Genomic DNA, 25,650 nt, shown 5'->3' with positions numbered 1-25,650 from the left:
CTCGGGAATTTTTATAAGTAGATTTGAAGCTGCTGTAAAAGCGGATGGAGAAACTCTCACGCTCCTTTTTAACGGCACTGAAAATTTAGCGCTTGCGTAGGTATAATTTTTTTATTTCTTAATTTTCTCTGTGGGCGATACAATGTTTTAGGATATCGAATTTCGCACCGACCGCGTCCTCTGAAACGTCGATCAACGACTCTGCGGATTGAAGAGAGTACGGTGAGCTGCTTATGTTCCCGGGAATAATTGCAGCGATAACGTTATCATAGGAAGTCTGGTGAAGTTTGGCGCGCAAATAAACCTAACGGACGACGGTTTATCGCAACTCCCAGTACCGTATTTTGCACGCACGCGATAGTAACTTCTGCACCACGCCACCAGCTCTCGTATCTCATCGCGTCGTTTCTCCTATTATAATTCTCCATCCAGAATCAGAAGCCTGCGGGGCGTGGCGGTTAGTTTACGTTTTTAGAATTCGGCTTCATCCCCGATCTCTTGGCTAGAAAATTAAGGTAATTAAGTAAAGGCGAGGTTGAAGTTCCGAATTTGAAAAGTTCCCCATTGAGTAGGGTGTATCACCGTGGTTCTGGCGCGGAAACGAGAAAAATTTACGCGTCGAGTCCTGCATTATATACATTATACGAACACACATTTTCATTCATACTTCCTTTTCCAATATTATCCGATCTCACTGCGCGTTACAAGATAAGGTTTGACGGGGTTTTTTTGCCTTATGCCACGACTAGCTGCCAAAGCTGCAGAAGGCGGAAATATTTGTCTCCTCGAGTCCCTCTTCACACGGTATTCGTATCAACGAGTACATTTCCGCGGTTACGTTTTACTTAGGATAATTGTATTTCCACTCCCCTGCCGATCCTCTGTCTATTGGGTTTAAATCAAGTATATGTATAAACTTCGTTACCTTCTCTTTCCTTTTATTATTGTTATCATTATTTTCTCTTCGCTACTTGTTACGTACCATCGCGGACAAGATTGAACGGAGAAATCGTTACTGGTTTGGAAAGTTTGCCGTTGATTCCGCGGTAATTATTTTCAATCACACAAAATGCGATACAATCTTGCCGTCCGTCCAATTGCAACGTAGTGCAATCCTCCTGATCGAAGACTGCACAGGGTATAAATCCACCACAGTTTGGGCACGAGTACCTACCTATCCACCGGAACAATAAAACTGGATGCATGCGACATCCGCGCTGCAACGAATGGGATCGAATTATACCGCCGAAACGTTGCTCAGCGTATAATGCACCGTGGTGTTGTAATTACGATCTTGAAAGTAGATAGGCGATCCCGAAATTAATCGCTGCCGGTATTGCAAGCTTGTATAATATCTAATGTACAAGGTTATACTTGATATTCAAAGACCGGGGAGAGATTGCAAGGATTTTTGCTGACGCATCCTCGGCCGATACTTCAGACCTTGAGTTCTGCAACTTGTTCAATATCGAAGAGTCGATATACGCGAATTCCAAGGCCTTTATATTACGATTTTTATTTCATTATTTTTGTTTCCTTCTTTCAAACTTTTTGAATAGTGCAATTCTGTTCGGTGGAACGAAACTCCACGCCCTTGTTTCGCCTGTATTCAATGCTTTTACGGTTTGAAGTTCAGTTTCTTTTTACTTGTTCCGCGTTCAATATCACTTTCGAAATCTTTATCGCATCGTTGAATAATATTACTTGGAATCATCAGCTTGGCAGTAAACCTAATTTTTTTTATTTTTTGTTTGTAAAAAAATAAAGCAAATAATAATAACTACATTATTCAGTCGTAAATTTTTCAATACCACGAGACTCGCATCATCCATGTCTAACATTTCCGATTCAAGCAAGTATTTTTGTTCGTTGAAAGGTGTGTGTCTCGTTTGATCGCGATCGTGATCGTCTCGTCTTTCTTGCCTTATTGGGTGAAATGACGTTTCGACATCTAGACGTTCGTCTAAAGGACGTGCATAAATGGAGGATGAAACGATGAATTTATGGGGTTAAATCGGGAACGAAGTGGGAAAACCTCAAGACGCAATACGTACGTTTGGTTCTTTTTCCTCAGCGCGCACCTTCTCGCAGTGCACAAAAGTTCCGCCGTTGCACCTGTGTGCGTATTATTAACACGAGTGCACGCGGCTACCTACCTGTTGGTGAACGCGTCGTTTGAAGGGAGGGTAGAGAACTGGTATATCAAGCCTGGACTGCAAAAAGGTGGTAAAAAGGTGAGCAAAAAGTGAAGGGAAACGGTAAACGTTACGTACTACGAGCTTGTGTATTATATATATACATACCTGCCCGCCTACCTTTTGTGCACCTTCCTACCTTCCTACCTTCCTACAGCTGCATAACGAACTCGCGGAAATGTACGCGTGTGTGTGTATATTATATATGCATATGCATATATTCGTGTATAATTCGTGTGTGCAGTAGCGTATTATATGTATGTGTGGGAGAAATATATCATCTGTAATTTTCGTAATAGGGGCGCCCATCGCTCTCTTCTTCCTAATTTGCTTTCCTCTGCATGTACAACGTACGCATGCATATGGTTACGTACGTGCGAGGTAATATTTAGCGAATATTTTGTTTAATCCTTCTTCAATTCATTTATTTTTCCACCGTTGTTTTTTTCTCTATCTCGCTTTCGAGAAGCCTCTCTGCCGCACGAGGTTCCGGCCGTTGAAAAGGGACGTGAATTTTTTCATTCCGGCAGAAGTTGTAAAATTTTTTTCACTTCATACAAATGTTCATATTTTGCGGGAGGCTGAAATTCCTAAAGAACGGCAATTTCCTACGGTGCTGCCTTACTTACTGTCTGCTCGTTCTGCCGCGGCGGGCTCTCTTGCTGCTTGGATATTATACGCCAGTTCCTTTGAAGTATAGCTGCAAGTATATGGTATTCGGTAGATAGGTGTACATTTGGAGGCGCCTACTCGAGCCGCTCTCTCCTTCTTGTCGTCTTCCGGCTTCTTTATCTCTTTCCTCCTCCTCCTCCTCCTCCTCCTCTTCTTCTTCTTCTTCTTCTACATGCCAATTACTATACTTATTGTGTGTGAGAGGTTACGTACTCCCAGAACCTTTTACCTCCCCCCTCATCCTCCTTCACTCTCTTGAGGAGCTGCCAAGGGCTACAAGGTACCGACAATCAAGGGAAACGTTCGTTTTAACGGGACTCGCGTCGAGTTACTTGATCTCACGTTTGGAGCAAAAGGTCAACAACAAATTCTGACATGATGATTCTTCAGTACACGAAACTAGAGACGAGTTTTTTTACTGTTTTAAATTATTAGCCGAAGAATAACACCGAGTCGAAATCACGTTACAGTCTTATCTAGGACTAATTTAACGAAGTAAAAATCGTCAAGTTTCCTCTGAGTATCAATAAATTGAATGTAGGATTAAAATTGGTCAGAGTTCGTAGGCTTTGTTGAAAATTTGTTAGGAATAATTCAGCAAAATTCGCTAAACTCTGATTCTCGGTAAAGGTAGAATAAATATAGGATACATGATACGTGTAGCTGTTGGTTGTTTGTCAGTCATAGGCCGGAGAGCGATAAATATTAAAGACTCTGCTGTGGCAGGCATGATTTGCCCTCGTCGACTATTTTTAGATAAATAATGTCTTGTTCTGCAGAGGAGGGATGCACGCATTCGTAATACACATCGACTTCCGTCAACCGTCCAATATTTATCGCCGCAAGTTTATCCTCGACGTTTTGCGGCTGTAATACGACGGTGAATAAAACTGTGTCTATGTACGAAGGTGTGTGCGACTGCGGAAGACGCGTATATTCGAGGCGGAGAATACGTTTGACCTCATATCTCGCGGAGAAATAAATCTATCCTGAAAATTCGGACTTGTCTAACCGAGCCGCGAATTCGGGCGAGAACCAGAAGCAGGCTGCCCCAACCTAACCCAACCTAATCTGCGGTGACCGAACGCCGGCTAGTCTCAATTTTGTAACGGAACTTTGCTAAGAAAATATACACACGCACGTATCTTGTGCCTACGACGTCATACGCCGAAGACCAAAAACGATCCTTCTACCAGCCTCTTTGTACGTATGCATACATACCTATGCATATTTTAGAAAGGTTAAAGCGTCTTTGAAGCTTCACTTTGGAGCCAAACGTTAACTGAATTTCAATGCAGGACACGCACAATCATCGGTCAAATATTTCTCGTTATAATTATCGACGCATTTTGCCGCTTGCGGTGTTTTCATTCGGACAATATTATTTGTACGGACTAAGGAATTTGTTCGCTAAAGGATGAAATAAACAGACGAATAAAATCTCCTTCAGAATTCGATTTAGATCGAGCAATCGCGATTCGGATTGTCCAATTGTTCGGTATCTTAATCAGCGACACGAGCGATAATGTATGTAACATCAATCTGTGAGCGTGTTAAAGTGACGAATGTAAATTACATCAACTGTTCAAATTGGTTTCATTTCACTCCGCGATGTCTTCAACAACTTGCTATCAGCCGCACGAGCTACCGACCGCGAGAATATAATCCATCACGAATTAAGACCGAGAGAAGTGACAAGCGGCAACAGTCAAGATTGGAAATGCTTGGTACGGTTTCGATGACTGTCGCGAATTTCATCCGAGACCTCTGAATTAAATTCAACGACCTTGTAATAATTCTACGCATCGAATTCTCGCAGGAATATCGATGAAATCGCGGGGTGTTTGATAGATCGGAGCGCAGCTTGACTGACGATTCACGCAGCAATTCCTTCCTTCTCTGGTATTCTCCGGGATAGAAGGTTCGGTGCTGAAATCTTGAGCCTGTTTACCGACGATGATCGATCGAATCGGAATTATCTTACGACTATGCCAAAGCCGTGTGTAATCACACCGCATCTCACGCAACTCGGGCTGCGTAAGGAGGGGAAAAAAGAGGAGAGAAATTCCTGCGTTAATGAACGTTAGCAGAGGAGCCGGTGTCGAGTGCAAGAATTACAACATCGGACGAGTCCCGAGAGATGGTTGGAACGGTAATTTGAGTATGTCGTACATGCATGCACGGCGTGCAGTTAGGTACAAATGTGCGAACGGCGATTGTACCGTTGGCGAGAAAACTCGATGATAGGCAATGGTCATGCAGGGTATGTATGTACATCGTGCACAGCTATACGCTGAGAAACATTTCATTTGTCGCGGTAACTAGAAATATTCAATAAAACGTTACATCGTTGAAAATACTGTTTGAATATTGTTGGAATTACGAAAAACGAGGTACGCCTAACCATTTTGCGCTGTTATCGATCCTTTTTAGGTAATTGCAACGCAAAATCAGCTTGTGAGGTTTACTCTACTTTTTGAGTGAAACAAGGCTTTGACGCCAATTTATTGCTGCACGAGCATTAAATTTTCGCAACAGTTACAAGAAAATATACCAACAGTCGTCCTAATGAGAAAGAGTAGTAACGGATACTAGACTTTCCGGTAACAGCTAGAAAACTAATTTTCATCTTCTACCTAGAACTATACTTTTCGATCGTGGTAAAAAATGAAAATAGTTGAGGACTGAGCGGTAACCGGGACTAAAAATTTCTCTCAGTGTACATCTCGCCCAAGTCGCGTCTCCGTCTCATCGATAAGATGAAACCCTGTCTCTGATTCCCTGTCGATTGTCCATCGTGTTTTATCCGCGAGAATCGAGGACCGAAGAAACCGGCCAATCGGCCAAGAGCTCACCTTCCCGATGTCCTAGCATCGAGCCAGCTCACACAGAGAGCTCTTAATCAATCGCGCACAGTAGGTAGATATTATGGTAATTGGAATCAAGGATCGATCGTCTCGTTCCCGTTTCCCATTTCGCGTTTTACTCTCGTTTCCATCGGGCGTTTTATCCGCGGCTCTCGGCAAAGCCGCCGACGTGAACCGAGCTTGTCGTTTCAAGCGATAACTAATCTGACCTGAAAATTATCCAACGGAGATCGCGGCGTGTCTATTTCTCTGATCTTGACGCGGAATGCCGGACGTCTGCTTAGTTAGTCGCGCGGGAGAAAGTTGAGACGGATGTGATTCGCGGCCTTAATCTCTGCTAGTGACTACGATAATCCGGAATAATTGAAGGGTGACACGTACGGGCAACATGCATACTTCGTCGTTCCGTTTCGGGACGATTTTCACAATCCTTTTTTAACGTCAGTTTGTGACAAAGTGGCGCTGAGCCAGATGGCGGTTGAATTAACGGGGATGCATCACGGTAATTAATGAAAGCGAAACGCGCAATGAACGCGTCACCGGCATAGCTGCTAATCAAGTCAAGGGAAGTCAGAGAGCTCTTCGTCCCAGCCTGAACGAGCGCACTCTGTAAATTGAATCGAAAAACCTGCTCCGGGGACTCGGTGAACTGCATCCGGGAGCTTGTAAAAGCCAACTGCAAGCTCTGCGCCGACTGCGGGATACCGAGTGATTAGTTGAACGCTAGTGTTTTCCTTTATTTTTATCACCGACTCCTGCGCATATTATTCTCGTTCATTAGCACTCGTATTGTCAGCTAATTTTCATGACAATTTCCCCTTACGCTGATCGAGACGTTACGCATCGTCTCTTCACCTTTGTGTCCCTCGATTTCATTCGGTTCCTTTTTTCTTTTTTTTTTTTATCCTCTTACAATTGGTTCAGAATTTATATCAATCGTTTATTCACTCACTTCGATAATCATGGGAACGATACGTATCAAAGGATAGAACATTGTATATATATATATACATATACCGAGAAAAGAGAAGGAAGAGAAAGAAATTCAAAAAGTAAAAATGTGAAGCAGCGTGAAAAGGAATGAGAAATAAATTGCGCAATCATCTGTATAATAAAAATAGGGTATCGGAAATATGAAATTGACTTCAGATTCCTGTGTAGGTGGGTTTATTAAATTTACATTTGACTTCTGGAACGCGACGATCGGGTAAAAAAGCATCGTATGCATTAATTAATGCCCGAACATACGAAGATGATTTGCTAACAATAAGTGCAAACTGGCGACCGCGTATCCTGAGACTTGCTCACCTCCGACAAGTCTTATAATCTTTTTTCGTTGTTTCTGTTTTTTTTTTTCTTCTCTTCGTCGTCCCGGTAACCTTTAACACCAATCTATCCCGCAGACGCGCCGCTCGTCCGCAGTCTACTCGCCAGAATCGGCCATCATACACCCATCAAGACGCCTTTTTGCGCGTTTGAAGCTCGGCCATACTTGCGAAGTGGACGGAAAAAAAAAAAAAAGAAATAGTTGGCTGTAACGAGAATTCGCAATATTTCACCGTCGCACGATAGATTGCACGGACGCAGGTACAATGTGTTGTAACGTGGGTGTCTGTCTATCCGTTTCTCCGCCGTCTGCATAAGTCACGGTCTGACTGGCAGGAGGCAGCGCTAATTAATTACAACCACGGTGAATGATATATTCGCAGGAAATTATTACCGCACATTATTTTGCCTGTTATTCGCTTCTCGCGCACGTATTTATGCATGATCGAAAATACACAGACGTTGTTTGTGCGTGGATACCGTTAAATCGGGAGAAAGGGGGAGAGTTTCTTTGTCCGTCATGTTACGCGGTATTAAAATCTGCACTTTGAAGATGGTAATTTTTTTAAAAATTTTCTTACTCATTCCGTCGTGTACAGTGTCGCCCGAAGAATATCTTTCATCCGGTTTGCTTTGAGCGTTAAATTTCCCGCCTCTACCAGCCTTGATTCGTTTGTTTAAAAAAAAAGTCATCCCTGTTGAATCGTGGCGGGATCGCTATTCTCTTTCTTCCGCGATCGTTTACCGAGTCGTGAATTATCTTTATTTAAATAATCGCGGTGCCGGACCTTTTTTCCCCCGGGAGTAGAATCGATGAAAGTTTATAACGCAGGTTCTCGGGTAAGAGACGAGGGGAGAAAAACGTGATATTTACCGAGACACTCATTGCTGTCCGCGTTCCTCTCCTTGTAGTTAATGGAAAAGTAATCTGGGTGTCATGTCTAACTATTTCCTTGTATGTTCAGCTAAAATGTTCGGTCAAAACTTAACAAAAAATAAAAAATACCTATTCGAATAATTTTGCATTCAGGATCTTAGCATTTAGTCGTAAAAGGACCTGGATCAACAATATTTCTTTTAAATACCTTTGCAGTGTTCGTCGATCAAGTCTTTCTTCGAGAAAATGCGCGAAGTAGTACGTGATTTGAAATTCCTCGTTAAATTCTCGACGGTTCCTTCCGTCTGTAAAAGTATCGTCTTTTTCCGAACAAGTTTGTGGATTGCAGTCGATTTAGATGGAACGGCGTCTCGACGTGCAGAGAAAGGACTGCAGGAATTCTCCGGTGTATTGTAAAGACGTTAATTAATTAGATTCCTAACATTCCAGCGACAAGAGACGTTCATTTTCCTCTTCAGATATAATTGAGCTTCTGGTTTCATCGTCAGCTGAGAAGAAGAATTCTGTCTTCTTGGCAATGTTAAAACGAGAACAATTTTCATCGTTGTTGAAAAAAAAAAAAGAAAAAAAGAAAAAATAACTCCGATATCGAGCGTAACTTATTTATAAGGGAATAATTAACAATTTTGTTAATCAGGAAATAATCTCGCGTATATGACAAAGGTTCACATCCCCTCCCCCCCCCCCCATGAAATCAAATTACGCCAGTTTCATCCGTCGTTCTGTACCCGTTACTGTAAAGGTTGGTCAATTTTGTAAATTAAATCGCGTTCCCCCTTATCTCGTGATATAATTAATCCGAACGCGATACAATTTCGCGTATTTCATCACGATGAAGAACCCTTTGACGCCCGGTGCGAGGTATCGACACCCCCTGCAAGAAATGTAATTACAGTCTTGTTAAATACGTAACGGCGCGGGTGTCGAGCCGAGGAACAAGCTACGTCTGATTTTCTGACAAATGACGATGATTAAGGTCTTTGAAAATTGCCAGCAACACCTGATAGACTTGTGGAATTTTTAATAATTTTTTTCTTCCATACGTCGAAACAAGCAAAAACGGAACTGAGAAATAACCTGCAATCATACGCCTGTCGAAAACTAACATCATAAATTTTGGATATCGCAATTCCGAGCCCTCGAACCTCTCGTTATTCAAACTAATCGATTCAGCGTGTGAATTTCATTCTTTTCTTGCATCGTCACGTTCTTGTACGTCCGTAGGTACTTATTACGCAATGTTCGGTACACCGAGAGGAAGCTTCGTACGCGTGGAACAAGTGCGGCCGACATACCGGAGGCCCAGAAACTCGGTCAAGTTCGAGATGAATCGTTAGAACCTCGTTCCGAGCTCACCGCTCCCCGTCTAGCCGCCTAGGTTAATGTCATTGAAAGCGAGCGTTAGAAATCCTTCACGGTTCACCGACCTCTGGACATACGTAACATTACTCGCCACAGTCGGCGCGTTTGAGATTTCTTTCTTTCTTTTTTGTTTCTCCGACTCGTTTGTCGTAGGTCCGGGTCGAAAGTCAGCGGTTTTTCATTGCTGATCCTTTCTCTGGTGACGTTTTTTTTTTTATTTTATTTTTTTATTTTCTTTACTCACCTCTCTATCACAGCTTGTATTTACTCGTTTTTTTTTGTGAAAATAAAAGGAAAAAAAAAAGACGTGAATTCGATGGACAGGCTTACAAGACAATATTAAGAGAACGATAATAAATACGAGTTTGACTCTCTGTTGAATAAATTAAATATAAATAACATGTAAATGGAATATAAATAAAATATACGTAAAATGGTCGACAAAATTGTAAAGGTAAAATAGTATAGATAAAATAGTTCGGATAAACCGATTGATAAATGGTAAAAACAAAAGTCTACACATAAAAAAAAAGATCAAAAGTTATTCATTCACACATCCAAACATTCACACAATTTAAAAAGGCGCCTTCAATACACAAGACGTTAAAGTGAACTGTTCCCTTGTCTTTGTCGTCGAATCCCGTTGCACCAGATGAATCACTTGCCAATCCGGGGATTATACTCTTCGCCACTCTCGTTTGATGGATGCTTAGAAATCTTGTGTCCACCTTCAGATTGCGTCGTTTATTCACGTTGAGATGGGAGATGAGAACAGCAGGGATCGTAATGACGTCGAAAATTCAGTGAACTGGTACTGTGTATTCGGATCTTTAGGAAATCTTAAAATCGACTTGGTTTTCGACTTCTGCGGAGTATTATAACTGTCGGGCCGTACGGGTTGGTGTCTTTCCGCAGAGTCTTCGAAACGTTCAACCGTTTCTCCCGCCAGACGCCTGGATCGGGATGGCTGTGTCCAGCAAAACTTCGCGGGCATTTCGAATTTAGAATATCGTTACAAGCTGTAACGAGTAGGTATATTTGCCACGGGTTAACCACCGTTCGCAACGAAAGAAATTTGTGAATAAGTAGAATAAAACGACCGCTGTATATGTAGCCTAAAATTTATTTCGGCGTATAAAATTGACAACTGTTCACGAAAACCTGAAGTTCGATTTGCCGGATTCAACGTCGCGACGGTCCGAATGCGGCCAGGAAATTAGCATATTTATGCTCTAAGCTCCGGCCGTGGGAGTTTAGACCTCTGAACGCAACGCTTTGGTGTATAACGTTGAACACTAGTTTGGAACACATCGGATCGCAAATACCGTGTAAGTCGGTAAATTTATGCTAATTTAGAAGACGGCTTTATGCGCCGCGGAAATATTCCGTTCGATATCCAATCAAGTTTGGCCGGGCAGCCGGCAAACGTCGAACCTCACCTTTTCCCTCGAAAAGTGGGCCGATTTCACGGTGTGAGTATAGACGGTGTGTGCTAATTGAAATTTGGCACGTATACGACCGAATAGACTTCGCACCTAAGACGCATTTTGCCACATCGAAGCTCAGCGCGCGGACAAATCGAAACTGGTCGATTCGGCGCGAGTAATTACCCGCGCGCAAAATTGCACAAATCATATTTTATCGTAAAGAAAGATCGTATCGAGATTTTCTAAATCTCTTAGCAAGAACTCGTTTCGCCAACTTGTGTAATTAATGGTGCGAGGCTAATTCGAATATTCATGAACAACCGCTGAGATCAAACCAAACCTCGAATTGAAGCTGAAGTAAGAAAAGAAAGGAAAAGAAAAAAAACAGAAAAATAGTTGCTTGGCACGTGAATTAAGTACCTACTGGAGATATGTATTTTAATTGACGGATAATGCGAAGGATTGGAGGACAGCGATGATCGCTTTGAAAATAAATCATTGCACGATCGATCTGCGGAGAACTTGTTTATTTTATACATCTCTGCACGGTGGTTATAAGTGTATAATAAGCATAAGCTGCAGCTCGCCGATCAAACCGTCAATGAAGTGAATAGGTCATGGTTGGAATATTTGATATACCGGTGTACTTGTAGCTGCTGTTAAATAGCATCTCTACCGTTATTTCGAATGTTCGCGGATCTAGTCACGCAACTTCCAACACTCGCCTTAGTGTAAACTTTCTACACGCTGCTTAGCCGCAAGGTTACAATGATACGTACATTAATTTCCGACCTACGCCAACTTGTTTATCGTTAGACCGTATACGCGACGCAAACCACGCGTTCGCTGCGGCCGCGACCGTAATTCGGGTCACTCTCGATTCTAATAAACCGAAGACACGTAACGCTCACATCTTTTTTTCCTCCCAATTCTTTTTCACTCCTTTTTCTCTCTCTCTCTCTCTCGCTCGGCTCTGTAAAACCGGAACGACGCAGAGAAATCGTTTCGGCGTAGATAGCTACAGAGTTTTTACACACGCGTCGTTACTAGAAACATATTATACGGCGAACTGGCACGACGCTGGATCATTAGTCATTTGGTTTTGGTTTGAGAAATGGCGCTGTGGGTTCCTCGTCAAAGGCGCACGGGATCTTTTGGACTATTCTTGTAGTATCTATCGCTATTCACGCTGTAAACGTATGCTTAAACGATTTGAAATCTTGTCGAGGATTCGATTCTCAAAATTCTGCCTATCGGTTAACGGTCAGTCTCAAACAGCGATCGTGAAACATGAAATGCTAAAAATTCAAAGCATTCGCTGAATTTGAGAAAATGTAATTCGCCATACGTACGATAGGACATGGATGGAAACATAGGTACTGGTCTCTGCACGGCTGCCGAGAGGCGATCTCGCTTAGCTTTTTCATCACGTTCAAAGCGACGTTAAATACCCGGCACGTATAGGTATACCGGTTTCTTTTTTTTTTTTTTTTTTTTTCTTTGCAGGGTGCACAGAAGTCGAAAACTGGGTACATTATAATCTTTGAAAGAGTATTTCTCGTCCAAGAAGAATTTCCGTCACGCCGTCACGTACGTGACGTGGTTCGAGGACGACGTTTCGATCCCGGGACTTGCCGTTCGGATGCCCGTGTTTCGTACCCCGATCCAGCCTCCGATCCCTTCGGGTCTGGTAATTCCCCTAATCAGTAAGGTGTTTCGGTTCCTCTTCCGCCCCGCAAGCTCGATGCCGAAAACGAGGCGGTGCAATTTTCTGTAAGAAACTCGATCGGCGACCTTTTCTTCCGCGTCTTCTACTCCTCACGAAGAAAAGATCGTTCCTCGGGGGTCAACGACCTCGGACACGGTTTGGTTATACCGCAATTATTTACTGTCTTTGAGAATTGCGGCTTTCGCGCTTCCCACGTATTCCTCGTCTTGCTCGTCTTACTCGATGCGTCGTCGTCGCTCGATGTCGCCGAGAACGAGGGGTCATTAAGGCTCCTTCGCCCGATTCTTCCGCCTCTCTTCCACCCCCCCTCCATTTCTATCGCTAATCTATTTCGCCGCACACCCGCGGAATACTCGACGACGCCTATGACTCGTCGCGGCGATGCGTAATGTCGTTGTTGCGTCATTCCACCGCGTTCACCTTGTCTAGCTTGACCTTGGCCGTTTCTCCTCCGCCGGCCTTAGGCAACATCTAGCATTCTCTAACGCGGCGCGTCTTGTCCGTGGCTCGGACCTTGGTTTTTAGTGGCTAACTGTACCCACCTGTCCAGTTCTCGCCTACCTCACCGATCTTCGCCGTGAGTTACGTAAGGCCCGTGATTTAACGACGGAAAAATTTGCCGTATCTATCGATCGACGCCGCTTCGTCCTCCGGATGTAATCGCGCGTTTTAAGGTATACGCTATTCTACTTTGCGGGGGGGGGGGGGGGGGGGGGGAAGGGGGAGAAAGGACCGGATTGAGAATCGTACGGATGGATCGTGGCTCGTTACCACGGGCGCGCAATAATTCATTAAAAATTACGTTCTCGTATTTTTGGACACGGACACGCGCGCGCTCGTTGAATCCTTCTGATGCCCACCTGCCATATGTATTCTTCTCGTCGTCCGCTTGTTGAAAGTATAAACGTAAATACGATAATGCCCGTGTACGTACCGCGGAGCGTGTATGCAGAGCTAGACGTGTCCAGCTTGTAGTACCGGGGAATAATAAATCTTTTCAGAAATTTTCAACGGGTCCGGGCGCATCGGTTTTTGACGACAAAAAATCAACGGATGTAATAGGTAAATGAATAAATGAACCTAAGGGGGGGGGGGGGGGGGGGAGTGAATGAAGAAATAGAAGAAAAAAAAAAGAGGACAAGCATTGTTATTATACCTCCTGCGATCGGCTGTTAGATCAGCACCGAAAGGAGAAATAGAGACTTGTTATACCTGTTGTCAAGGTTAAGTATTACGCAACTACCGGCTTGCTGCGAAGAACGACGATCCTTAGATATTAGAAGGCGAGAATCGTATGACCGTCTGCGAACTCTGCGTTAGGAGCTGAACGCGTCAAGGATAATCAACACTTTATTCTCATGCAACACTCATCCGGCTCTCTGCAACCACTGTCTTTAATGGATATTGCGCGGTGTATTATATACAGCGAATAAATCTGAGCAAATTTGCCAATTTAGTAGAAATCGTTTCGGCCGGACACGACCGTCTTGAGAATTTTGTTTGAGGAGTCAATTTTTAAAGGGACATAAAAGGAGGTTCGCAAAAATCGTTGACAGTGAGAATTATCTGTTCTTGATAATCGATCTTCAAGATTGTCATGTCATTATTTTTTAGACAAAATTCCGTACGCGTCTTTGACAATTTTTAGACCACATCCTTGTCGAATGTTCAATTCTATATTTCAATTTTTGTTTTTCGAAACAGGGATTCATTTTCTATACGGAGTTGATGTTACGAAATTTCAAAACATCTGTAAGGCAACGAACCTGCTGAATTGAAGAAGCGAACGATCTTTGCACTTTGCGATACACAAAAACTGGAAATAACGGGATGGAATTTGAGAAAAAAATTTCAAGCCATAGGTCTCGTATCTTGTAGAGATGTAAGAACAGAGAAATAGATAAAGTTTGAGCAGGTACTACTTGCACAAGGTATAAATTTCGATAAATTTGTAGAACAGGTATCTAGACAATCAATTTTTTCGCTATCTGCCGTTTCCTCGTGACGACGAAGTGCCGCGTGGGGAAATAAAAACGAAGCAAAAATGAATGAATGAAAAAAAAATCTCCATTCTTTCAAAGTCATCTTACGACGGTGAAGTGCAAGATATCGCACCACATTTATTTTCCAAGTATACACAATAAAGTTACGCATGACGTACGTATTTCGTAGCAGTAGTATACATATATACATATATGTATATATATATGTATGGAGCTACTGGTTCTTCATCCGCGGGCTGCAATCCGTGTCTATTTCTCATATTCCAGAAACTGGCGACGCTCAATCCCCGTCTGGGCAATTCTTCTTCGTTCTGCAACACATTTTTGTGTGTGTGTGTGTGTGTGTGTGGAATACAAGAGTGGCAGCATCATCAGAGTTTTACGTGCTTTGTACAAAAGATGCATTGCATTATAGGTATAGACGAAGCTCGAGCTTTCAGCAATAGTACGCGGTAGGGTGTTTTAAATAAAAATAATTTACCACTTCCCGCTGTTGCATCCCCTAAAATGTTCGTTTGGGTCGAAACAAAGATTTTGTCAAAAGATGAGTGTTCTACGTTACGTAGAAGATCGCGCTCATTCAATTTTTCGAATTTACGAAGAAACACGTGGTAGCACATCAATTATTATATATTTCCTGACATTTGTATTCAACCCATAGATCACGATCCATAATACAAGAATATATCAACCGAAAATCTTATTCTCCTAAATTAAAGTCCATATTAAATTGTAACTATTTCATGAGATTGAATTGATAATGAAAAATTCGTTAGATACACTTCTCAAACATCAACCGGAGACTTGTCATTACAAGTCTGGATCTTCTTTGTAACGTAAATTGATGTTACGATTGACGTAAGTAGTAGAAAGACAATTTCATTCGGGATGCTTTATAAATTTAAAAAAAAATGTATAAAAGTGAAAAATCAACCGACCGCGATCCTCCGGATAACGTATAACGCTCGTCATTTAACAGAATCTTTCTTTCAACCGTAAACAAAATTTTTATGAAGTGCCCTGGTGTACAATGAAGAATTATTTTTTTCCGAAACACCCTAGGATATGCAGATTGGTAGACACACAGTGTTTTGCGATTACAGTGTCGCAAAGCTAGCCAGTCACCGTTTCTCGGTAGCACGAGAGTAGATAACAATGTAGACATATGTATTCAAGGCGAGAGTCGCGTGTGTGGATGCATACCGCGGTGTTTGCGGTTCCGTATCTCTACGTGCGAAACGCGCAGAGGTCAGTTGCGAAATCCGGGAAGATGGTGCAGTCATCGTCATTAGATTCTAGCTAGCATTTAAATCCGCGGGCCTCGGTCGTTCTTGGTAGGCACGGTTATAGCTGCGGACTGGTCGTATGTGCTCTTGTGGTATCGTTATTTCCGCACCAGTTTCTCCATAAAATACATGTAACATGTAAGGAAATAACGAACGTGCGCCAAATACAAATCCGAATGTCGCATTCGAGCGGTGTTCGTTGATGTGATTTTATTTCGAGGAGAATGAGCGATCATTATCGGGAGTTAAAACCCGACTAATGTACATACTACACCTTACCTTCGGTTTGCAATCCGGCGAACGATCTCGACGCCTCTTTTCCCCCCGTCGTAACGCCGCAGCAGCCGTGAAACGCGGACCGCTTTTTCTTCCCACCTGCTATGACCTAGAATACAAAAAGGAAAAGAGAGGAATATAATGAAGATAAAAAAAATTTAAAGAAAAAAAAAAAAAGAAAAAAGTAAAAGGGGGAACCGACCGTCTCAGCGTCGCTCGGTAAATTCTAATAAAGCGTCCGCGGATTTGACTGGCACGAAGCAACGTTACTAACCTACGATTACGTGATCGTCACGTGACACCAAATTTAGACACCGCTCTGTCGAGATACGTCTCTCCTCTCTCTCTCTCTCTCTCTCTCTCTCCCTCTTTTTGTCTCTTCTGACTCGCGGTATAAATGGAAATGTTGTAATTTCATGCGGAAATCACTTCCAGGGAGACTGTGTGTCCGTGTGCGTGTGTGGTTGTATAGAAAAATTGATATCTCCCTGGAGGCGAGGCGGCCGGATTCGTCCCGATATCTCCTACTCGGAATTTCAAATGTCGTTGCGCGTCGCGTTAGTTGAGTGATTTCTTTTTTCCTTCTTTCAGCATAAATATACACATACATACATGCATGGACGTATACCCGCCTACTTCTCTGCAGTTAATATTCGAAATTCTAGCGTATTCGAATTGAGATGAGAAACGAATTATCGCGTCAATTACAGGAAGGACCATTCACAATTACGTGCTCTTAAATCTCTCGCCCTCCATTTCTAATCACCCAACAATAATTATATTTCTGCACACGCATCGACCTTACAAGTGTTGTTTACCCAGGCTGCTATGCAGCTAAGTATAGTTGAACACGGGGTCTAACAGCCGGTCAAATCTAACCAAACCACTTCCTCCTTACGGTGTGAAACACGCCTGCGGAACCGCGGACTCTAATATCTCTATATACGCTGAGCAAGTGCGCGAAACGAGGAATTTAATTGCCTGCCTCGGCCAGCTCAGCGCGTGAAAAATACGCCCTCGACGAGAACAGCGAGCGTGACGCGGTCGAGCGATGAAAATTTGCAAAAAAATTGGCGGTACTTTTTTGTTTCGCAAAATATCTATCTGTGCGGAGTTGTTTTTTTTTTTTTTTATTTTTTTATTTGTACGTTTTTTCGCCGTCGTAGCAATGATTAATGAAAAGACGCCGCTGTGCCGTCGATCGGCACTGCTGTACCTCTGGCGAATTACCAATCCTATCCTATTGCCTCTAGTTCGGTGGCCTTCGGTGTGTCACTGACCTATGTTACTGTGCAGACGAGTCTATCAGCAGCCGGTCAAATCTAACCAAACCTCTTTCTCCTCCGCTTCTCTCCCTCCACCCCGTTTGCGGCTCGCCTCCGGCGATGTTATTCTAAACACACCGAGCCAGACTTCCGTTTCGGATAACCTTGAACTAACACGGCATAGACACGCTCATGTACGCGCTATTCACGGTCGTGTCTTGGGCTAGTTCAACTCTCCTGGCTACGTATAAATTTGCACGTACATCCATTCGCCTCGTCGTCACCTGGTCCTTTTTACACTTCACCCGTACAACCTTGGCCTATCCCATTAGTACCTCGGTTCTTAACCAGTTTAACGTTCGCGTAGAAATTTAGTGGGGAAGGCCTGGTCTTAGGACGGAAATCCGTTCTCGTTCCGTTTCACGATTTTGGCCAACGAATGATTTCAATTTCCATTTTAATTACCTAACATACCCAGACATTTGAGTTGAACCAGAATTCGTCAAGGTATCGATTCGCATTCGCGAGTGAACTGCCCTGAATTTTTCACATTGCGAAAACGTACCGTTCGTTTTATTATAAACCTTTCAACTCGTCGAACTTTTAATTTCAGGCAAAAAGTCAACGTGGCTTTGTCCTCGTGACCGATTCCTCTGTTTGTCAGATTCGATGCCGTTCGTAATAATTGTCAGCCGCTGAAAAACGATGCCAAGGTTGAATTGAAAAAATGATTTTAACTCACGCTTGCGACGTCGGACGAACAATCTATACCACGCATCTTGAGTCGAAAACTTGCAATCTGATTTCGCAGAAAGCACACCTGTATACTTGCATGTTGTGGCTGATTGATAAAGTGGCGAACGGTTGGTATCCGTACTGCCAACAAAATGGTTCCTTACATTGTATACGCGAATCTTCAAATTCACGGTGTGAAATTTCAATCATCCCGTACGAGAAATAAATTTAAAAAAATGTCACTAAAAGTAATTTCGCGCAAAAGATTTGAATCTACTTCGATTTCTGCCTAGGTTTTGGCGTCTCGGGAGTTTCTCGAGACAAGCTTGATCCTTTTTTTTTTTTTTTTTGTTTCCTTGTTCTCATTTTATTTCTATTCCTTTATTTTCATCGAACAAAGTCAAGTAGCTTTCGCAAAGATCGTATAGTCCTTGGAGAGGAAATTACGACAAATCGTTCAACGAAGCGTGCGCTGTCGTTGTAAACGGAAAGGAAAAATCTCATCACTATCAAGACGGTCTTCAATGATCTTTGGCACTCTGACCAATTCGACACCTGGTATAAAGACTGAGAGCGATAGACAGTTTCGTTGCAATTTTATCCTTGAATATTTTACTTGGAATAATATGATACGCATTTTTACTTTTCACATTCACAGTCATTGCGTCGAGTGCGTTACTTCTTTTTTCCATTTCGCAAACCTCGTCGGAGTACGTCATAATGTAGGCACATAAACGAGCGATGAAGTAAATATTATACATATATTGGGAAAAACTATTTCGGTATTGAAAACAATTTCTTTTTCAACACGGTTCTCTATTTCACTCTAAGATGACCATGAATCGATGTACATACCGCGAACGAATAATAAATAAACGACGATTGTCGATGAAAAATATTTAAGGCTCCCAATTTATTCATATTTTTTTTTTTTTTTTGTGCATTTAAAACACAGCCAAGTCAAATTTTTACTAACAGTATAGTACGTTAACTGCTTCCAAAAATTTACATACGTGTTGTTTTTTTATAGCTACGTTATTTACATATACGAAAATCTTCACGCTATTTTACGCCTGCAGAAATTTCGTAGAAACGAAAAAAAAAAAAAAGATAAAAAAAAATCGAACTTTCGCCAAAGATTCGTAGCCCGAAATACGTGCGGAAATTTTGAGGCAAGCCCGATGCACTCGTGACAGACAAATAAGGCAATTCTGAGCAGTGAGTCGTTGCATTTCGCATTTCGCTGCGTTATCGGGTGTGTCTGACGCGCAAGTACCAACCACGGCGTTTAACGTGGCGGGAGAAGATAAGACTCGGTTGCAGGCTGCGTCTAGTCGTGGCAGGAAGTATTGCAGACGTGTTTAGATTACCCTCGATAGTTTTATTCTGATACGACGAGTGTTTGCCGCCCGGCCTGCATACCTATGTGTAACAAAGTGCGGCAAATATTATTATCGATGTACCGCGAGGCGAGGCTTTTGCTAAGATACTTCTCATATTCTCCACCGATCGCTCAGCTTATTTGCAAGTGCGTGAAGCACGCTTCGGCCAGTCGGCAATTATTCCAGCAATAAGTTCCATGGTCGTTAATGCCGTGCTGCAGAAACGCAAATCTTCTAAGGCGTGTCAGCGAACCGGTTTCACTGGTTCGGCTCGTTATTTTACCGCGCTACCGAACTTTAAAGCTCCCTGATTCATCGCGATACTTTTGCCTAGGATCGCCTCGCCGAGCTTTGGCGTAGGTTTTTGAATACCTACGACTAGTTGGAGTTTTTTTTTTTTTTCTCTCGATATTTCTACCGCCGATCGCAATACTTTTTTCCATCACTTCCGCCTTCTCCTCTTTTCCCAACGATGCAGCAATCACTCGTACTTCTACTCCACTTATTGTTAGAGATTATACGGACCCGTGGGAATCTGCATTGAGATTCCGGTTACATTCCTTCGAACAATGCTAATCCGGTACGTTGGACGAAACGCTAATATCGTAGGCTCAAATTTGACTTGAATAATGATCAGCGTAAACTCGTAAACTTATTCCGCAACCGCAACCACGCGGACGGATGAACCAGTCTTTGGGATGTCTCTCGATTTATCCGCTTCCATAACCGATCCTTTTTGTTTTGAAATTTTTTTATTATTTTTTTTCTTTTATTTCGTTTCTTCTTTTCATTATCTCGCGATGATTCGATGCAGGGCCTCGAGCTTTCCTCTTTCTCGCTTCGTCATCCCTGAGGAGAAGCTTTCGAAAAATCTCAACCGTTTGAGGGGCCTTGTGTTTACGTCCAGCTCGTACCTTCATACAGGTTCTCCTAGTCAGGCACGCTCATTGTGGACATTGTTGGCTGAAAAGGGTCTCTTCGTTTAGAGAGTTCGCAAAAGACACGTGTTTGCTCTAAGCTGCGGACGCGGTTTGACCGTCTGGAACCTTTGAATGGAAATTTCTAAGTAAATAATACCCACCCGCCTGTATGTGACCGAAAACCGGCCGTAAATAAACCCTCAGATTCGCGCGTCAGCCACTCGTGAACGTTATTGTAGAAACGCATGACGGTATTCCGTCCGCAGATTTGTAAACGACGCAGCGATTTCGACGCTCCGTTACAAAATTTTTAAAAACCAGCTGTACGACTTGAGCGAAAAATCTTGCGCCCAAAGAAGAAGGAAATATAATTATAAACATTTAAATAATATTAAAGAGATATACTTGGATCACGGAGGAGAATCCTGTCAGGGAGGAAAGCGCATCGTATGAAAATATTTCTTATCGTAAGACAGAGAGATTTTGTGGATAATCGAGAAATGGGTTGTGTGAAATAAAAGAACGGAAATTCGAGAATTGCTTAGGCGTTGAAAATATGTTACTACTCTTTTTCTACCTATGCGTTTCGAAAGTCGATTCAACTCCTGTAATATTCGTAGTATAATTTTTTAGCGCTCGGATATCTCGTCGATTTCCGTGCAAGTAACTAATATTTAAAGGCGGTGTTGAATTTCTATCCAAGAATCGAATCGGTGAGTTTCGTACTCGTCAATTGTGGAATTGTTCGAGAACATTCGTAACGCAGGGATAGACGCGTTAAATTATTTATTTTTACTAAGCGTATTAATTAGTTTTTTTAATTACCGTTACACAACGTTAATGCAAAAAGGTCGCAGCTGCAGGTATAATATAATTAACCTAATCGAAATTCTCGCTTATAATCTTATCGAGCCTCGCCTTACAGCGAAGCTGGATATATCCGGCCCTCCATCTTTGCCGACTTTAGTTAAGGTGAAAGGCCTGCTGAATATAGGACACTCGCGAGCAATTCTTGTTGCGAGATTTCTTTGTGCAGGGCAGCATTAAGGACCGAACCGTGGCTCCAGCCCACAGCCACTATCGCCTTTTGCGCGCTTCTTCCATTCCAACGAGTTTCCAATGACCGATATACCCCTTCGCATGTGCAGCTGTAACACGTCGGCAATCACGTGGAGCTCAGACTCTCGGCGCTAGCGAAAACCGGATGAACGTCGAGAACTTCAATTCTCACAAGTAACATACTGAAAAAGTCGCAAATTTCTTAGCTTAGACCTTAAATCTATCGTGATTAACGTTGCTTCCGTAGAGATGAAAAAATTCCTATCTTTACGCAAAGGAGAAAGTTTTTTTTCACAATGTTAAGCCAATCGTTGTTCTTCCCCGTCGCACTCGACTGACTCGCTTCTCCTCCATTTCGACAAAAAATTTTATTCATAAAGAAAAAAAATCGTTTCTTTTCGATCATTTTACTATTTGTTGGACTCATGTTCATTTAATTCAATTAAGAATGAGATATTCTTTAGAATTTTTTGTCTCGTCAGCTGAATGACCTCTAATATGCTTTAATTTCGACTGGTAATTATGGGATTTGTTTCTCTCGGTAGGTTATACGACCGTCTGGTACAAAAAGCAGCGTTAAATTATTTCTGCCCGGGGATAAATAAGTACGGATAAATTCCGAATAGCAAAGCCGTCTCGCTTGTGAGAGAGCGTTTGCAGTGCCGACAGCCTGCGGCGTCTAGCGGTGCATTCGTTGTACTACATTGGACACCGATACTGTCTGCATGGATAGTATATTTTTTAACGAAGAAGAAAAAAATTTTTAAAAAAATATGCGAATTTTTTCCCTCTATTTCTGCCGCGTAAACTTGGCGAATCTAGAAATGAGACGTGATCCTCCGAGCATATTTATATCTGTTTGGAATCGATCTTTGAGATCTCCGTTTTGAATTGAGGCTAATTCCGAGTGCCGATGAAGTGTAACGGTGTTAAAAATCAATTCGTGACGAGGGGGGCATATTTCGGTTAAACGGCAAACAGAGTCAAGGATATAAATCATTATCTCGGGATAAATCTTGCCGTGCAGGTTTTCGGGCGAGTTTATAATGCCCTCGCGATATAACGATCGAATGATCTCTCGGAGATTCGAAACGGGGACAATAAACCGGAAGATCAATAATCCGTGCCTTTCTTGCACTTCTATCGCCTTCTCAGATTCGGGGATGCGTGTCCGGCTGATCAAAGGTGGTCAGATAATCGATTCTCTGCGGTTGAAGAAAATGAAGTAGGAAACGTGGTATAATAATATAGCATTAGCAGAGGCAGGCCGAGCGGTTCATGCCCGATCTCTTCAGATCGCATGTTTATATCCGAAAATAGATAGAAACACAGTAGGTAGAGAAATAGTCAAAACTGTACGAAATTCTCGCAGCTCAAATTTAAAACCCAATTGCACGAATTTGTCAAATTTATCTCTCTCTCGTCACCTCGATCATTAATTTTCTTTTAATCGAAGAACTTTTGTTTTTTCTTCTCCCACAATCTTCGACTCTGCACGTATCAACGGATTTCGTCGAATGAAATAAACCGTTTTATAAACTCTAGCATTTGGTTTCGCACGGATTATCCACACAAAGTCCTTGTATCATCGATGAAGAACATCATCTTATCTTGAGTGATTTCATCCTTAATATTGGTTTCTCTGTCTCTCTCTCTCTCTCTGTCTCTCTCTCTCTCTGAACTTCTCTCCTGCGTACATCGTCGAACACACGGCTCTTTTCGGCCGAGGATCTAACAGCTATGGAAGTCGAGGAGCAACGTCCCTCGAACGGTCAGGGTCATCAGCCTCTGGCGCAAAGTTTCGTAGCCGCGTAGCCGTGTGTGTAGTGTGCAGGTCAAAAAAAGATATTCCGGTTGCGTGTCATACAGGTAAAAGGATGTGGCGGTGTTGCGGACCGTCGCGTTAAGCGTAGGTTATACAGGTAGAGGTGTAGGTAGGTGGGTATATTACATTTTCGCGAACGGTGTGTAAGTATAATACGAGCGCACATTTAACGCGCCAAAGAGTTCTTTGGCTTTCTTTAGCTATTGTATAAGCACTGCCGCACAAAGGACCCGGAGGAGCCGAAAAAAAAGAAGAGGCGAAACGAATCGTGACGAAATGAAAAAAACCTTACGCTGCATCTCGGCAATGACCGTATTGCCTTTTCAGTTGCGATCGCTCAATGATTCGCGACTCTCTGATGCAGGATCAAATTTATCGGTGGCAAAACGACGATGGGAATAGGCAAAAAACTAATTGCCCCTCACCGCAAGCCGTCGACTATTTTCAACGGATACTCTGTCAGTCGTATTTACACACGTTGATAATAAATGTGAGTAGTAAAGTAAAGAGAGGGAACCACGTAGCGTCGAATCGCACCTGTAATACCTACGTGTTTCTCGATATCGCTACCAACTTGGTTGTGTGCTTTACGTTATGGTAGGCAATAAAAGTTGAGTTAACATAATTGACACCTTCATTACAACGCCAATAAACCTGTTGTTCGCTTAATATCACTCTACATAACACTAGTTCGTCGCACTTGCTTGATAATTGAGTCAGAAGAAGAATTGAAAATTCAGCGAATATCATCGGCACCGTTTCACGAGGGCTCGTAACGGCGTGATAAGTAATTTATTAATCAATTAGCCCGTCGCCTTTCTCGTGGGTGGGGAAAAATAAGTCATCCTTAATCAAACGAGGCTGGGGTGATTCATGATTCGATTGTCAGCTGGTACCATTATACATAAATATATACCTATGTTTAATGAGGACAAGAAACGCGTATCTCTAGCATTTATCTAAACCTGTTTCAACAAAAAACCATCAAAATAAAAACCTTTAATACGGTATGAATTTTTTACCCTGAATCATTACACAGCTGATCGAATCCGCGGAACGTATTGATGAAATATTAATAAGCGGGATAAGTTTTTGCAATTCCTCTTCATTTTTGGTTTTTTTTTTTTTTTTTTTTCTTCCCTCACTCATCGTGACGCGTAAGTACCCACCAAATAAAATTGACATCGAGAGCGGTGTGAAACACTTTCGTTACGAAGAGGAGTTTCTGATTCGAGAGGCTGATGCAGATACGCCGTTTACGCGAGGCCTGTTAAATTCCGCAACTCGGAATAAACTCCGTTCTACGTCTCGTATTGAATGAGGTAATATATCGGCGTAACGCAAACGGTCGGCCGACTTTTCTACATCCCTCTCTCTCTTTCTCTCTCCCTCTCTCGTTCATCGGACCTTGTCTGCACGCTAACCTTGGCCGTCTAGCAGGCATCTATAGCGCCTAGCGTATCTGTCCGTACCGTCTAACGAGTGTCTAGCTTATGTCTGGCGCTAGTCTTCCGTAGAGAATGTATATACCGGTTTTCCTCTGACCGGTGAAAGGAACGCGCAAACGTTATTCAAACAGGCTTCAAACCGGTCAAGGTCTCGCAAAGTAGAATATCACGGCTTCCCTCCGTTGTCTATAAACGCGTATGAAATTTGCACTGAGTTCTTTTTTCGCGAATTGCGAGTAAGAATGACGAATAAAAATTAGTACATTTCGTCAAAGTTGGAAACATTTCTTATCCAGTAAGTTATCGGCAGATTCAACAAAGTTGTATGGACGATTTAAAAAAAAATCACTCATGCGAAAATATAATAACTCTGAAAGAAAAAAAATTATACGACGAAATGAGAAAATTAAAAGTGAGGTAGGTACTGTTTTTGTTCTACGATTCAGTCGGCACTATTTGATATTCATTCCGGTGCTCTGTGCCAAACGCGAATGTGTAACGTCCATATCAAGTGGGCTTGTATAAGTTTTTTTTTTTTTTTTTTATTATTATTCTAAATTTTTTACCATCCACTCTTTTGTTATTTTTTCACCTCTATGTTTTTTTAATACTAAGAAGATTGTTTCTTGCCGGCAAAGAAAGGCGTTCGGCTCGTTGATATTCAAGCGTCCAGACAACTCTCGGCTAGATGAATTAGTCAGCCTAAATTAACGTTGAATAATATTTATATACTTCGCATGCATATCTGTACGTAATGCAAATATGAAGAAATACTTAAGGTTACGGGTACGTGTGCGAGATTAATGTGAAATTCATAAATGACAAAAGTTGATAGCCGTAACTATTAACTCGTTAGCAGTTAATGATACCTATGCTGAATTACCCTCCGTAATGTGCTGACTGTATTTAACGCCAGATATATAATATAACGTGCGAAACAAATTGAACGGTGTACGAAGCGTTTTGTGTGCAGCC

General features: G+C 42.4%; 1 protein-coding gene and 1 long non-coding RNA gene across 5 annotated transcripts in view; one reads left to right on the top strand and one right to left on the bottom strand.

The window, feature by feature from the left end:
- The window catches only part of LOC124213268 (uncharacterized), a 108,036-nt gene that overhangs the window by 72,002 nt on the left and 10,384 nt on the right, over positions 1-25,650 (top strand). The window lies entirely within an intron of this gene.
- On the bottom strand, positions 14,558-16,939 carry LOC124213271 (uncharacterized). The gene is made up of 4 exons (XR_006881858.1): positions 16,860-16,939; positions 16,045-16,150; positions 15,683-15,881; positions 14,558-14,790 (listed from the first exon to the last, which is right to left on the bottom strand). It is a non-coding gene; the product is annotated as an uncharacterized lncRNA (long non-coding RNA).

The sequence above is a fragment of the Neodiprion pinetum genome, chromosome 2 (assembly GCF_021155775.2).
Source record: "Neodiprion pinetum isolate iyNeoPine1 chromosome 2, iyNeoPine1.2, whole genome shotgun sequence".
In the NCBI taxonomy this organism is placed as follows: domain Eukaryota; kingdom Metazoa; phylum Arthropoda; class Insecta; order Hymenoptera; family Diprionidae; genus Neodiprion; species Neodiprion pinetum.
This window is presented reverse-complemented; position numbering and strand designations above follow the sequence as displayed.